Below are 11,028 nucleotides of genomic sequence, written 5' to 3'. Positions count from 1 at the left end.
CAAGAGGCACTTGACTGGACAATGGGATTAGCCATAATGTGAAAGGATTAGTTGATCAAAGAAGACTTTGATCATCTTAAATAATCAAGAGTATGATCAAGTTATGAAAGCACGCGAATTTTTAAGCCTAAAAATCGAAGGGAATCAAAACATTATCAGACATCAAATTCTAAAATTAAAGTTAATCTAAAACTACATGAACATGCGTTTATTATTTTCTAAAAAAAATTACAAGTGAAGGTTAATTGTAAAAGTTAATGATTAATCCCTAACTACTATTATTTATTATTGATTAAAATGAATTAACAAATCAAATTCTAAAATCTAAGCATCATCAACATTTTTCGAGGCATTTTTCATATCAAAATAATATGAGAAATAAGGTATCAGAATGTAGAAAAAACAAAAATGTATTATTAAAAAAAAATCAAAGATTAAGAAAAAAGGAATGGGCAGGGGTTGTGCGCCTGCTTGCAGGGGTGTATGGTTAGAGAAAGCGAGGGGCATATGGAATTTAGACCCATTATTTGATTCTCACATAAGGGGGCGTGCAAGCAAATTGGCAGGTGTAAAAAGTAACAGTGTTTGGCCCAGGGGCTAGGCCCAAATCACAAGCCTAGTGAAAGGGAGAGGGATTAGAAGTATTCAGAGACGTTCTTCATACACGTAAACAATCTTGGCTTGAGCTAACAAACTCTGTCGTGCCAGAAATCGCCTTCGGCGGCGGCGGTGGGGGTCCAAAATCTACAAACCTCATATCAACACCATCATTGTGCTCTTCTCTCTCACCTTATCATGTTAATTTCTCCCAATTTCCACTAAAAAATCTAAACCGAGCCAAATACACTTATCTAAGTCAAAATTAAACGCGTTATAGGTGGAATCAAAGCCTAATTTCTTAGGGCTTTGATTCCTCAGGTGTCACTCTATATTTTGGTAAGTGAAATTAAAGCAAGAGCAAGAAGCAACTGAAACATCTACTTGCGAAGCAAAGACTTCCTCAGAGATCGTTGCAGTGGAGAAGATAAGGCCGAATTTGAAGAAAAATCAAGAGTGTATAGGTAAACTTCACGCTTTCGAACTCTTCTTCTTCTTTCAATATGTTGTGGTATGTAGGTTATGACTCTTGATGTTGTTGTGACTTGTTGTTGAGGTGTGTGTGAGAGTATAGTATAAGAGCGATGAGAATGTGAGAGGCCTAGCTCCAGCACGTTTGAAGCTTGAAGCTGAAGAGTGTTGTGAGAGATTCTGAGAATTCTGAAGTGATGACTGTGAATTATGATTACTGACCCAAATGATTGGAGTGAGTGATTGATTTATAGGAGTGTGAAAGTGTAATCGAATAGGGAAATTGAGGCAGAGGTTGGGGCAGTGTTAATCTCTATTAGAAATTCAGGTTGAAGGTGCTTAGAAGTTAAACTATGTTATGCATCTGTTAGGAATTCAGTTTGTTAGTGAAAATGAATCCAGTGAGTTTTGAGTTAAATGTTGAGTTGTGCAGTTAGAATGATTTTCTTTGCTAAAAATGTTAAGTTCAGTCATGACATGGTTAGTGAAATCAGTTAAAATGGATGAATTCAAAGTGTTTGTAATGAATTGAAATGTGAAGTTAGTGACATTGAGGTCAGTAGAAGTGTTTTGATGAGATTAATTTGGACATCGTAGTTGGTGTTGAATTGTTACCTAAAGTTAGTTAATTAGGTCATGACATTTAAATGTTAATGAATTGAAATGAAAAAAGGGTTAGTGAATCCATTTAGTTAGTAATTGTTAGAATCCGTCAGTTTGTAGTTCCATGTTTGATTATTACACATATCATCAGTTGTATGTCCCATTTTGAACTAGATATACTAGTTCACAAGATGTTTCTCTGTGTAACTTATCATTTAACATTTGATGAGGAACAATTATATGCCATGAAATAACGCATTCTTGAATTGAAATAGGGGCCTGGCTAGAGATTTGTTTAAGATCATATGCATGTTTTGTGCTTTGATTACTCGGTGTTAAAGCAATATGAACATCAAAGTTATGCTGAATGGTGATGAACTCAACTGGATGTTGGTTGAATTGCATTGTTATTGTTAGTTTTGTAGTCTTATGAAGCATAAAGTTAGTGTTAGATTAGATTGGTGTTGAGTAGTTAGTCTATTGTTGAATTATGTTATAATGTGTTAGGTTGTTAGACATAACAATGGAAAATGTTGGTCCAATTGGTGAAATTGATCATGGTTGTTAGTTAGTCTTTGTTAGGAATGGTTGATTGTGTATGAATTTTAATTATGTAATTTGTTATGTTTAGGTTTGAAAATTGGTTGAATTGTTTTAAATGAATGTGCTAGACTTGCTTGCTTGGTTTTGAAGTTGGCTTAATTTTCTAATTGTGCGTTGTGTTATGACCTTGTAGGGTGGAAACACACTTGGCTTAGGCAAGGTTGGACATGGATTAATCAAGGCATGGGATTTTGGTAAAAAGACCAAGGGTCGTGAAGAACAAGACTAGGGGTAGCTTGGGATTGAAGATAGTATTGTAATTAGGGTTAGGACTAGTAAAGTTGACTTTGGTCAACTAGTTGACCAAAAAGTCAACAGTTGACCAAACTCAACTATAGGTCAAAGTTGTACTTTTTTGTAGGTTTTGAATTTTGTACTTTTATGATGTAAATGGATATTTAAAAATGAACCTTGAATGACTTTTGTAATTAAAAATGAATTTGAAAACCTTGATCTATAATGAATTTCCTCAAAGCTTGATTTTGAATTGATCTTGTGCAAAATAAACTTGAATTTTGACTATGAATAGGAACTTGCAATGCCCTTATTGAATGAAGTTTGAATAACAATGCTTTGGATCAAATAATCAATCAAACAAAAAACCATGCAAGATTTCATGGTCAACAGATAATCACCCTTAAAGTTGACTTCTGCTCGACCAAAATCACACTTGATAACTGATTCTAAGGATCAATAACATGATGCAATCCACAGTGATCAAAGACCACCTTCCATGATAAAGGGTTGTATAATCAATCCCAAGATCAAGATGTGAACTATATGACCCACAAGTGTCAAGAACCAACAATTAGGGTTTCATAAGAATTAGTTCACAAAGAATGAGCTAAACACCATTGTTGTACCAAAATAGTCCAGACATATCATAAGCTCGACCACCTAGCTTTGTTCATATATAGCATGACCCTTTGAATCAATGTGCTTATTTGATAATGCAGTTGTAAATGAATGATAAAGATGAATATGGAATGATTATACATATGAGCCAGATGAAAATCAAAAAGGGGAGAGAAAATTTTGGGGTATGACAGTAAGTACTTGGCATCAGGGAAATTCCAATAAGGAGCAGTCAGAGAGAAACTTGATCATTTGTCAATGCTGACATGAAGTAAGACCACCTCAAGACCCTATGGATCAGAGGTAAGTCAGTTAGCGACTCTATTGATCAGGGGAAGATCACTTAAAAAATTGGTCAATCTGAAACAAATCTCCTAGCATCAGTTAATCATGGGGAAAATTGTTTCAATACTCAATTAATATGGTGCAAGTCACTCAAGACTTAGATAGGGGTAAGTCACCTTGAAAGCACAGATAAACCAACCACTTTGAGAGTCGGTTAGTAAAGGACAAATCTATTCAAAAGCTCATACTAGGGAAAGCCACCTTAAGACCTCATTGAAGCCCAATCTCCAAAGGCTGGTAAGTTTGAAGTAAGTTGTTCCAAGAACCGTTTAATCAGGACAGACCACTACAAGATTTAAACATTGGGGAAAGCCACCTCAAGGTTATGGAAAGCTGCTTCCAAACTCCTTTCGAGATAATTTTCTTCAAAGACCCAACAGGTTGGGGCAAGATGCGCCACAGATGGGCAAGTCCTCTTCATGCCTTCAAGTTACTCAAGCAAACTCTGCAAAATACCAGCAACTGTTGAGTTTGAACCGAGTGTCGCAAAATCATGCTAGCATAGAATCCAATTATCTTTTGACAAGAAGCCTTGTGGCAGAAAAAAAAACTTCTTATCCTTAACCATACATTACCCACGACATAGGTACTTATTGAAACATTTAAAACCACAACATAAATCATTATCATGCATTAATCATGTCGTTTCGCTCTAGCATAACATCACATGCATCTAGCATATTCCCATAGCATGGAGCCTTGTAGAATAAACATGAAATACCAAAGTCTAATCTTCAGTGGCATCCTCAAAATCCAAAATCCAAGTGTCATTGGTGCTCAAAGGTCTAATTTTCATTGGCATATCAAAAACCAATTAACATTGATATTCCAAAAGCCTAACTTCAGTTAGCCTCTCCAAGGAAAGAAACCAAGTCCTGCAAAAATCCAATCATCCATTGCGTTCCTACATCCATTAATCATGAAGTTTCATGCATCATCTCATATGTAGAATATCCACCGAGGTAGAGCATTACACCATACAAATCAAACATGCATACACAACATAAACCAAGATTCAGGATCTTTCGTGAAAGTCCAAGTCAGTCCTCAGTCAAGCCAATGGGATTTCCCCGAGTGAGTTTCTACCCTACAGGTTATCTCAGTGTATATCCCTAGTGAGTCCGCTGAAATTTTCTCCACAAACAGAGGTTACCCTAAAAAGTCTCATTTTGAGCTTTTCCTATGCAGAGCTTTCCCTAGTAAATCTTCTCCCAATGGAGTCCTTTCTAAAATGTTTTCACAACTAGCGATTGTCTTTTATGATGCGTGTCAATCCCTATTTAATGATGCTTTGTCATTATATTTTTTTACCTTTTATTGATGACTGCCTTGTCGACAATGCAGGTATCAACACTCGTGTTGACGATGTTTTATCTTGTTAATAATCTAGGTATCAACATTCGTCCTAACGATGATATGTATTGTTTTTAATCTTTCTTTCTTTCCATTTGTCTTGTTGACGATCTAGGTATCGACACTCATGCCGACGATGATCTGTCTTGTTTTTAATATGTCTTACTTTCCATTTATCTTGTTGACAATCTAAGTATTAGCACCCGTGCTGATGACAATTTGTCTTGTTGACAATCTAGGTATCAACACTCGTGTTGACGATGATCTGTCTTGTTTTCAATATGTCTTACTTTTGATCTGTGTTGTTTTCAATTTGTCTTACTTTCCATTTGTATTATCAACAATCTAGGTATCAACGCTCGTGATGACAATGATTTGTCTTATTGACAATCTAGGTATCAACACTCATGTTGACGACGATCTGTCATATTTGATTTTGTCTTACTTTTCATTTGTCTTGTTGATAATATAGGTATCAACACACGTGTTAACGATGATTTGTCTTTTTGGAAATCTAGGTACTAACACTCATGTGGACGATGATCTGTCTTATCTTTAATTTTTCTTGTTTTTAATCTAAGCATCAACTCTTGAGTTGATAGCGATCTCACATCCTATCCTAGTCTATTTGTTTTCTTAACCGTACTACATTTCATCTCTGCCTTTTAGGACAAATTTTGGGCCTTTTCATATTTAATCATTTTCCACCCTGAAGATATGAAAGTAATTGGTATTCATACTCTCGGTTCAAGATGATTAAATAGGGGCGACTGTCATACCCTAATTTTGACCCTATATCAATAAATTGATTCATTCATAGGACATTCGCATCATCTGCATATCATGAAATGCATTTCTTTAGGCTTAATTCCTAAAAGGTCAACCAGAATAAAAATTCTATTTTTCAAATAAACTGGTTGAAAAAACTTTCAATCGCGCGTAAGATTAGAAGGCAAAAAATTTCAAGACCAGGCCTACAAATGTTTGTTTTATTGATCTACGTTTCGCGTAGTTTAACTCGGTATTCTCATTTTATTTTTTGCATCCGCACGCGGTTGCATTTTGATTAGTTTGAGCCATTTCATTCGGATATTTGTAACTTCAATATTTGATCAACGATTGTCTGTTTTATTGAAATTTATTTCATGTAGATTATTTTAGTGCATTCGTTTTGCTTGTTTCACATTTTCACGCATCTGAGTTTTCCTCGATTTATTTGCTTTTATTTCATTTCTAATTCAAAATAATTAAAGAAAATAAATAAGAAGAAACAAAAATAATTAATTGGTTTTAGTTGTTTTTTTATCTAAAATTGGATAATATTATTTCATCAAAATTTGACCAATTTTATCATACAATTGGGGCCCAAGGGTATTGTTGAAATTAAATTAAAATAAAACCCTATATCTACTGGTATATATTGTTACATAAAAGACTTGAAAAGGGAGAAAAAGTAGTTGTTAGCCTACTCTCATTTCCAACACAAATCTCATAAATCAAAATAAACAAATAAAGAAAAAATAGAAAAGGGAGAAGGATAACATAGCTCTTTGGGAGTAAATTCTCATGATCTTTTTTTTTCTCTCTCACAAAAACTCATTTCCCCCTTACATTCTATCATCCCTCCCTCACAAGACAAAAGAAAAAGTAAAAAAAAACGAAAAGAAAAAAAAGTTGAGAGAGGGTCTTCCTCCTCCACTCACGTGAATATAACCATCACACTAACTTCATACCACACAAAAGTGGCATCCTCTCATTGTTACTACTCTCATGTAAACATATTTGTCTCACTCATTTTTCAATACAACAAAACCACCTACATATTCCCGCTGTCAACACTATACACCTCCAACAACCACCGTGAGACATCTAAACTCCTCATCCACTTTCTTCGTCTGCAACACTACTGCTCCACCGTCCTTTTCACACCTCCATAATTCGGCCACCACCATAACGAACACAACAACCAAACTCCATCCACCTTCGTTCAACCGTAACACATTCCCACGGTCGGAAGTAGATTCAGAGTCACAACACCTCATTTCCATCGCTCACTTTCAAAACGCGACAACAACAAGCTCACTCCCTCCGCCAATGTTCAAAAATTTCGGCCACCACGAGCTCTCATCTCTAACAGCAACAACATCAATGCATAGCATTCGACATCGTGTTGGGTAACTTTCAGTTTCAAATTTCTTTTCTTAGTGGTGTTTTTGTGCTGCTGAATCTGTTATGTCATTGTATATTTTATTTTCCGACTATTGGTTGCACTTTGTTTGCTGGATCTAGTTGTAAACACCCTTTAATAATATAAACATTCGGGACTATGTGTGTTGTTATTTATATTTTTTTATTGCATTGAAATCGATCTGGATCGATCAGTAGGTTCGACATGATTTGTATGTCATAACATTGTTGGATTTTTCTTTTGGTATAATGATGTTAGTATTTGGTATATGAGCCACTATTTTGTTGTTTATTGTTGCACCGAGATCAGATCCGAGTATATCATGTGTATTTAGTTTATTTTCGTTTGTCAATATTGCATTATGTGTATTTCGTTTTGATTGTGATGATCGCATCTTGCGTTAGTAGTTGCTGGTTGGTTATATTTTTTTTACGTGTGATATTTCAATTCTATTATCCTCACGTTTGATTCAGATTCATATGTGCTTTTGGGAGTTCGACATAGCGTCAATTCACGCTTGCTTTCGCTACTTTGTGTTTCGTCACGTGATGTTGCTTTCGTTATGATATATTTCGTTGCGTTTAATTTATTTGCATTTAGCACGCTTCACACTAGAAACTTGTGATTAAATTTGTGGTGACATACAACCTTACAATCTTGTTACATTTAAATAGAATTTAAATTATGCGTTAGTAGTTTTTCATCTCAGGTCTTCGCGTTACGTAAACTCAACTCGCGTCCTCGCGTTATGTCAATTTGCTATGTGCGCGCTATGTGTTTGTTTACTTTCTGATTCAATTGTGATGAATGTGTGCTTGCTGTAATTATATTATATGCGCATAATTTATCTTGTCTTTTTATTGCGTTTTTATGTGCGATATTGCAATTCGAATGGTTTGTGGCATTAAGTTACACATCACATTAGAGTTTGCGTCATCGCGCTATAATTCCCTCCCTCATAATGCAACTTGCGACCCTATGTTACAATTTGCGCCTTTCTATTATTTTATCAAAATAATTTCAAAACCATTTTCAAAACCAAATCAAGTCATTTCATCAACCATTTTCTAATTCGAATAAACACTCGATCAACATCGAGTGTCTTTTCTGCTTACTCGAAGCATTTAATTTTTTTTTCTTAATCAAACCCAATTGAAAATGGAATGGGGGGTTTACACATTCCTGCTCCTCGAATTATTGAATGGTTGGTGTACGCCATATTTCTCGAGTATTCGTCTTCTGCTTGCAATTTTCTCAAATAAACTTGGATGAAAAGAGAAGGGGGTTTACACTTTCATGCTTCTCAAATAATCAAATGTTGGCGCACGCTTCATTGCACGATTATTCTTCGTCCTCCTAAAAACAATCTCAACCAATCAAACTCATTTTCTGCCTTAGCGCAATGTCAAAACATTTTACAACGAGAGATGCTTTATCCATTCCAAGATGATGCAAATAAGTCTTTGTTCCTATCATGCGCAAGAAGTTAGAACACTTTCCTCTCGAATGCAATGAGAACATAACTATGTGAGATTCCAAGTTATGTTGTCTATTCTGACACGATGCCAATGTTCACTTCTCCATGTTTTGGGTAAGAAGCAATGTTTTACACTCGAATGAGACTAAGTACTTTTTTTCTAAAATTGACTAATCCACAAACATTTTCTATCCAGAACTACGTAGCCTTGAATACTCCATCGAAACTGGAGCTACGCAGGAATGAGATTCAAAGTCTCGTTAGGCACCTTAATAAAAAACTTATTTTTTAGCCATTTAATTTTTCCCTTTAATAACTAGAAGAAAGAAAATAACGAAAGCTAACCCTTATTCACAAAGTTAACTAAATGGTTCTCGTTGAGTACAATGAATGTGAGGGGTTATAATATATTCTCTTCACATAATCGACACCCGAACCCGAATTTGGTTGCGATTATCATTTTCTTTTTTTTCTTTTAAGGGTTTTATCAATATTTTCCTTTTCCTTCTAGAATAAATAAAGTTCGGTGGTGTCATACCCCAAAGTTTTCCCTCCCTTTTTGCTTTTCATTTAACCTATGACTTAAGACTCATTCATGCCTCATTCATGTGCATCCTTCATTCATGATTAACACTTGTTAACAAGTATCATAGATTCAAGGTTTGTGGCTAATGAAAATCAGGGTTTTGGCTTGAAGATTATGGTTTTCCTCATCACATGGGTTGAAACCCTAATTGCTTGATTCTTTAGGACCTTAACTCCTGAAGTCTATATCATGACATCCATTTGGGCATCCCAACCCTAATTCTTGGCTTTGCATTTATAAGATCTTGTGTTTGGCCTTCTATGTATCTGACTTGACTTTTAAACCTTGATGGTTGGCCTTTAGTTTGAGATTTTTGCTTGTGAAGCTTTATGTTTGGGTTGAAACTTTATTCATCTATCTTGAGGTTGGTAAACTATATGGCTTGCTTTGAGGGAGTGGAAACCCTAGTTGTGTTTCATGGCATTGGTACATAACTTGTGTTGATTATTTCTTGGTTTGAGACTCTTGGTTATTGCTTAGAACTTGGATCTTTGACCTAGCTAAAACTCTAATTACTTGATTTGCAGGCCATGGATTCAAGGGGATCATAACTTGACATTCACCGAGGCATCAAAACCCTAAGTCTTAACTATGTTACTTTAGGATCTTGTGAGTGGCTCTTGAGCATTAGTTGGGAATTTGTCTGTGAAGCCTAATGTTTGGTTAGAAGACCTAGATCATATGGTGTATACCATGAGACCCTAATAAGGAAGCTACAGTTCTTGTATGCCTTGTTGTCTTGACTTTTCACCTTGTGATTGTTTCAAACCCTAATTCATTGGAGTGTGTTTCTTTATTACCATATCATGCATCATCAGTCATCACGCGTGCTTTGGTTCATGGGAATCACCCATCAAGTAATCATTTGATCTACATGGATATATGCTTGGTATTTCATTTTGTACAAGGCTTTGTTCAAGCTTTCATCCATGTAATGTGCATTCTATTGTCATTCAAGACCATTAGATCCTAAGCTTATGGTGCTTTCAAATCCATGGTCTTTGGTACATGATTCACAATAGCATTGGTCTTGGACTTTGTGGTCCATTATTTTCCCTTGATTCAATTGTGATTCATAAGGGTATTATAGGTCATTAAGTCTTGATTTCATCCATGTATATTAATCCATTTGGTTCATATGTGTCGCACCTCATGGAAAAATGGGGTACGACTTTATGCGAAGCACGATCGCACGCTCGCAATGATGGACTGAACAGAGTCGCCACTGAACTTTATTTATTCCTAAAAAGGAAAGGGGAAATATCGATAAAACCCAAGACAAAAGAAAGGATAAGATATGGTCATCGCAACCAATATCAGGGTTCGGGAGTCGATTACGCAAGGGGAAGGTATTAGCACCCCTCACGTCCGTTGTACTCAACGGGAACCATTAGGTCAGTTATGTGCGTTAGTGTTAGTTTGAAATGTTAGGCTTTTCAAGTTATTAGGTGGGAAAGAAAGAATAGAAGAGAGAAGAAATGTTTTTTGGATTTTTGACGAAGGACTAAACCTAAGTTTTTTATTAGTGGGCCTGACAAGATTTACAAATCCTGCTCCTACGTATCTCAAAAGAGAAATCAAGGCTTACGTAGTTCTGGGTAGAAAAATGTTTGTTTGTTGGTCGATTTTAGCGAAAGCCGTATTATATTAATCGATGAAAACATTGTTTTACCCAAAACAGATGAGGAGTGGACGCATACCACACATCGAACGGATTTATAAATCTACATTCGGAAAAGCGTCACTTATCTCGACTCAACAATCGTGGCTGAAACATTGTTTTGTATCACTTAAGACAATATATCTTCCATTTATGAAAAAGGTTTTTGATTAATCGCACGGCGGCGAGAAAAGAGTTTGATCGGTTGGATGTGTTTTGAATGATGGCGAGAACTTGGATGAGCGAGATATACATCTCGAATCCTAGTCTCAGGAGTGCACAGTATACAC

The 11,028-nt window shown here is 35.7% G+C and overlaps 1 long non-coding RNA gene across 1 annotated transcript; it reads left to right on the top strand.

Annotated features, from left to right (window-relative positions):
• Window positions 1-586: 586 nt before the first annotated feature.
• On the top strand, window positions 587-2,761 carry LOC127137404 (uncharacterized). The gene is made up of 2 exons (XR_007808710.1): window positions 587-1,061; window positions 2,408-2,761. It is a non-coding gene; the product is annotated as an uncharacterized LOC127137404 (long non-coding RNA).
• Window positions 2,762-11,028: the final 8,267 nt, after the last annotated feature.

This window comes from Lathyrus oleraceus, chromosome 1 (assembly GCF_024323335.1).
Source record: "Lathyrus oleraceus cultivar Zhongwan6 chromosome 1, CAAS_Psat_ZW6_1.0, whole genome shotgun sequence".
Taxonomy (NCBI): Eukaryota; Viridiplantae; Streptophyta; class Magnoliopsida; order Fabales; family Fabaceae; genus Lathyrus; species Lathyrus oleraceus.
This window is presented reverse-complemented; position numbering and strand designations above follow the sequence as displayed.